Source organism: Borostomias antarcticus (genome assembly GCF_949987555.1).
Source record: "Borostomias antarcticus genome assembly, chromosome: 33".
Taxonomy (NCBI): Eukaryota; Metazoa; Chordata; class Actinopteri; order Stomiiformes; family Stomiidae; genus Borostomias; species Borostomias antarcticus.
Genome location: NC_140266.1, coordinates 4016118 through 4021804, shown reverse-complemented (window position 1 = coordinate 4021804; position 5687 = coordinate 4016118).

Sequence of the window (5687 nt, the reverse complement as noted above, 5' to 3'; positions counted from 1 at the left end):
GTGGGGGTTGGGCTGGGGGGTGTTAAGCGGAGGATGTGGGGGTTGGGCTGGGGGGTGTTAAGCGGAGGATGTGGGGGTTGGGCAGGGGGGGTGTTTGAGCGGAGGATGCGGGGGTTGGGCAGGGGGGTGTTGAGCGGAGGATGTGGGGGTTGGGCTGGGGGGTGTTAAGCGGAGGATGTGGGGGTTGGGGCTGGGGGGTGTTAGGCGGAGGATGTGGCCCCTGGCGGTCTCAGGTGTTCCAGGTGGAGGATGTGGCCCTGGCGGTCTCAGGTGTTCCAGGCGGAGGATGTGGCCCTGGTGGTGTGAATGAATTTCAAGTCTCAACAAAGTGTTCTGTTTTCCCCCCTGGACTGTAATCTTAACTTTGTAGTTCGTTCTCATAGATCAGTCTGTTAGAACTACAAATCCCTCCCTGTGTGACATCACTTCCCTGTCTTTCCCCTGAAACTGTCACTTCCTTTTCTCCTGTATAAACCAACGAACCCTATTCACGTTCGGCACTCTTGCCTGGAATCACTTCCGGTGCGAGGGTCCGCTTCTGCAGAATCGTAACATAGAATAAACTATTGTACTTTGTTTAAAAACCAGCTTGATCGACCACTTCAGCGTGTTCATTGACAATCTGACTAAAAATAATATTCACAATATGGCGACGGTAATGCTCTAAAAGGGAACGACTGCTGGACTTCGGTGTTTTGGGCTGCATTCACGGACGCGTGTCGTCCTTTTCTCAAAGGACGGGGGGGAATTCAATCTCGGGGACGCATCTAGTTGTGCGGTTTTCCCCCCGAGACCCGAGGCAGCCTGGAATTTGCTGGAGTCTGGTACGTTGTTTTGAACCTAGTTAAGAGTGGTCCTTTTGTTTGTTCAGCTGTGTGAAAACTTAGACAATAGTGTTTATTCGAGCCGGTGTCGCGCACACGTGTCCTGGTTGTTGTACATGCATTTCTGAGGTTGTTGTACATGCATTTCTGTACATGCATTTCTGTTCTTAAAGCCGGTTGTTGACCGCGTGCCCGCTTAAAATGCCTAATGTTCTCCCTGCCCTATATATCTAACCAGGGTTAGGTTTTTGTTTGCGACGCATTTTACAGCGTTATCAGTACTGAATAGTGGAGTACTACACAGCGTTATTACTCTCGAAAAGCCTTACACGGAGGTGGCTGTTACACTTCGAGAACTTTTAAACCCCGGGTGATTTGCTTTTGTTAAGTGAGTCGAGTAGGCCTTGTTTTGTTTCATTGTGTTTGTCTTGTCTTGGGTTTCTGATCCTGTTTTTCTGGGTCTTTGTTTGGTGTTGTCCTTCTGTACATGTTAGCTTCGGTTTGGTTGTGCATTTCAGTGTTTGGTGTTGTGCTGGCTTTGTTTTGTGTTTAGTGTTAGGGGTTATTTTGGGATTTCTACGGCACTCTTGTGCTCATCCTTTGTTCTTTTAATTCTGCTCCAAGCTACGTATCTTGTATTTCTGTTAGCTTTGGGTTTTGTGTTCATGTGAAGCTGAGGCTTCTTCAATGTTTGGTCCATTGTATGTTTGAGTCTACGCCAAGGTAGATCTGTTTTTGTTTTGGGATTTGAGGTCCTGTTTAACTGTTGAAACCCATAGTTATGCTGGGTGTTTTGGGGTTATGCTGGGTTTTGGTTGGTGTACATTTGTGATTGATTTTCGTGCTAGCTGCGTTCTAGCTAGGCTACTGTTTTTGTTCTGCTCAAACTAGCTACAAACTAGCTATCTTCTCTGTTCTATTGTATTCAATGTGCTAGCTGCCTCATCCACATGTTGATTAGCCCACGTGATTAGCTAACTCTGTGCACACGTGGTTAAACTTCCTGCGTGGCTGCTTGTGTGAAAAAAAAAAAAGAGAGACTTCCTGTTCCCTCTTCTCTTCTCGAGGGTCGACCATTTTGGCTTCTGATGACTGCCATCTTGGGAAAAAAATATATAACAGGATAAAAAAACAAACAAGTATCTCTCAGCACAGCAGTAATTTGGTTGACTAAACGTGTTTAGTTTTTTTTCTGTAACTTTTTATTACATTGTTTGTTCTCATATTTTCTTTTAAAATGGGAGTTATTTTTAATCACTGAAGCATGTGCGTGAGAAGTGAAGGGACAGATAGGCCTCTTCCTGTTCTGACCTCTTATCCAAACAAGAGTTTTGTTGTTTCAGGCCATGTCCCTTGTTAAGCAGATGTAAACTAAACCAACCCCCAATACTGGCCCCTCCTTGTTGTGACACCTATCCAAACAGTTTTGTTGGTTCAGGCCACGTCCGTTGTTCCTGTCCAAACGTCCCTTCCTGTTCGACCAACTGTCATCTCTACGGCTGCTACATACCCTTACCCCAAACAGGGATGTCTGAAATAACGCCCCCCCTAGGGTATTACTCTTCTGAGACACCTCCCTCTGGTTCCTCTCCCATTCTAGGGAGAGTGAGAGTGTACGTGACATGGGGGGGGGGGGGGAGGGGGGAGGGTAGAGGTAAGAGAAAAAAGAAAAATCATTCATATTTGCCAATATCTTAGTCTGATACATTTGTCTGACAACCCAATTTTGAGAATTTTGTTTTGTTTAAGATTTCATGTTTTACTGATTTCAGATGCACATTCATTGGTTTTGAGTTTTACAGAGAATTGACGTTCCTGGACTACCGGATAAATGCCAAACCGGTTGGAACCGCAAGTATTTTAATAATTTGAAATGACTGCCACTTAAAGTTGTGTTAGATGATGCTAACTTCAACCTCACTTCACTGTATTGTCATGTTAACTTAATATGCTCAGATACATATTCTTGAAAAAAAAAAAGGAAAAGACATCACTCCAATTTATCAAAACTGCGGTCTATGATTTATTTTGTTATGTTTATGTGCCTCCGGCGCATAATTTCTAAGAATTGGTGTTACCCACAAGAGTGGTGAGAAATTGAAATGTCTTTTATTTTGTCTGTCTTTTATTGTATGTAAACTGCCCATGCAGCTTTGTCTGTGCGTCTGACGGCCCACGGAGACAGCTGCATGGTAAAACAAATGTGTCACGAATTATATCTGAAGTTTGTTTACAGAGTAGACACAGGCACGGGACGAGAGATGGAGGCTGCCCCAAGAATTGGATACAACCGGGGTAACCGACTTCCCATTTAAGATGGACTGACAACTTGGTTCGTGGGGACGCTGGTCAAACGCCTCACCCCCACGTTGCCCAACTGACTGTGGGTAAGAGATAGATATGATCTAGGCTAAATTTAAGAATAGTAACCAAGTGGTTGTCAGACCCAAGGAACCATCACGTCCTAAGCGTGCTCATAACCCTCTGTCCTCAAACGCAGAAATGTGGTTATTGAAATTGAGCTCAACTTATAACACCCATAGTGTTCTTTTGAGAGCGGTTTAGATAAATTATATTTATTCATGATTTGAGAACCCCATATGAAGCTATTCATTTATTGTTTTGGTATGAGTAATGCATTTTTTCCATTTGTTCACCCTGATTTAAGGGAATTTTTGTTTTCACCATTAGAGGGCGCTGTTTTACATAATGTGTTGGTGCTCCCTTTCTTTTTAAATGATTATTTCGAATAACAATTTCTTGTTAGAAACAAGGACTCATGGTTTGATGATACGAATATGTTGTTTTATTTTAGGAAATGGCCATAGAATTTCTAAGACCTAAATCTAATTGGTGCGTGAGCAGGTTAATTACCTTGATCAATTACTAATGATAAATAAACAAAGGCTGCTTGGTAATAGACTACTGCAGAGTCTATCCCTGATTTAGCAGACAACCCTCATTAGACAAAAGCTAGCTCCACTTGACAAGATTACATGGACTGACGAGCCCGACTGGTTTTGACGATGACTAATGCACTCTGTTTAAGTATTTCTGACTAAAAAGACTTGACTCTGTTAAAAGGACTTGGGTCCTACTTGAAACCAGTGGCAACTACCACTGACGCTGTTTTAGACCTAGTAGCATTGCGCAAGCGATTTTATCCATGTCCTGCATGTTGTGACTATTCATAATTTACATCGCACCTACACACAGCGTGGCTGCTGCTTTAATAAGACTGAACTGTTGACCGTGCATTTCAAAGATGCACTGTTCTTAACTCTGCTTCCTCCTCCAGAAGGCAGAGAGACATGACTCAACATATTGAACGAGATCAATTAAGCCACGCTCAAACCTCTCAGATATTCTCCTCTCACTCTGATTTTGAATGAATGCTCATTTCATAGTTAGCATAACCTATACTGCATATTCCATGCTTTCATTATGTTTTCAAATTAGCACACTGACCAGATCATGTTTCAAAAAAGAGGGGGAGTAAAGGATGTTATCAAGTTAACTGGTTGTTGCTAATGAAACAGACTAGTAGTAGTGAAGAAGGTAGTGAGGAAGTTGAATTGAAGGTAGTGAGGAGGTTGTAGTTGAAGGAAATTAGAAAGTAGTTGAAAGAACGAGATGCAGAGCTGAAGAAGAAATGGTGGCAAAGGCCAAGCTCCTATTGAAACCTCTGATCCTGTGTCCAGTATCCTGTGTCCAGTATGGCTGCTAACTCCGCTGCTAAAAGCTGCGGTCCGGTCCTGTTTTGTCTATGGTGTGTCTCTCATCTGTGGATTCACAGGTCTGCCGACCTGAGAGAGCCGACCTGCATCATTTCCAACCAGGCCAATGGGTTGTGAGCAGAGACCTGAAACCAGAGTGCCCGTTGGCTGGGCCCGTACCAGTTCCTGCTGCTAACTCAGACGTAGCAGAGAGGACTTTGCGGGTACACGCCAGCCACTGCAGGCTGGTTCCAAACCAGGACGAGGCCACCCGGCCTGAGAATTCCAACAACCAGGATGCAATATCCTGTGTCACCACCAGGGCGAAAGCTCACTCTCTGGTCTTAGATGAGGAATCAGACAAAGAATAACGCCTCATTGCTGTCAGGATGACAACTCTGAGCGCCACTTCAGCAAAAAACAATCATGGGCCACCACACTGTGGCTTCCTCTGAGGAGGAGCTATTGAAAGAAATGACCTTGCCTGTCACCTCCTTCTCAGGATCGTTATGGCAACGTGGACAAGCGTTTGTCCTATTTGAATGTTGCACTCCACTTGACTGTTGAGTCTATACGGTAGACGAAGATGAATGGAAAATACTACATTCTATATATATAAGATTTGAAAGCAACAGAGATTTCCAGGTTATACTGTTGAAACTGTGACTGGAGTTTAGTTTAGAGTGGGTATAGAAGTATTGAAAATTCATAATTATAAAGTTGATCTTTGTAGAGCTGTTCCAGACTATTCTCAGGGGACTGTGTTTAACTGTGTTTAACTGCTATGCACCTAACTACATCAACCAAGTATCAAAATGGAGCCTAACAGAATTGCATCCACAGGGCTGAACTTGAAAAGCGAGTTAAACCATTGGAAGTGACCTCTTCAATATATCACAGCATGTATTAATATTTTCAGATACAACACATAGATTAGGACAAATTAGTGTTTAAAGCAGATTTATGAGATGTGAAATTAAGGTTCAGAGAGCCATTCCAAATGGCGTATTTTTGAGCTATAGGGAAATAGCGTATTCAACTTTAAATTGCAACAGTGTCATATGAATGTTATCTTGCTCATGTAATGTCCAGGATTAAGAAGATTGATCACACTCAAATGCAGGGAATTCATCAGCAATCAAACTAG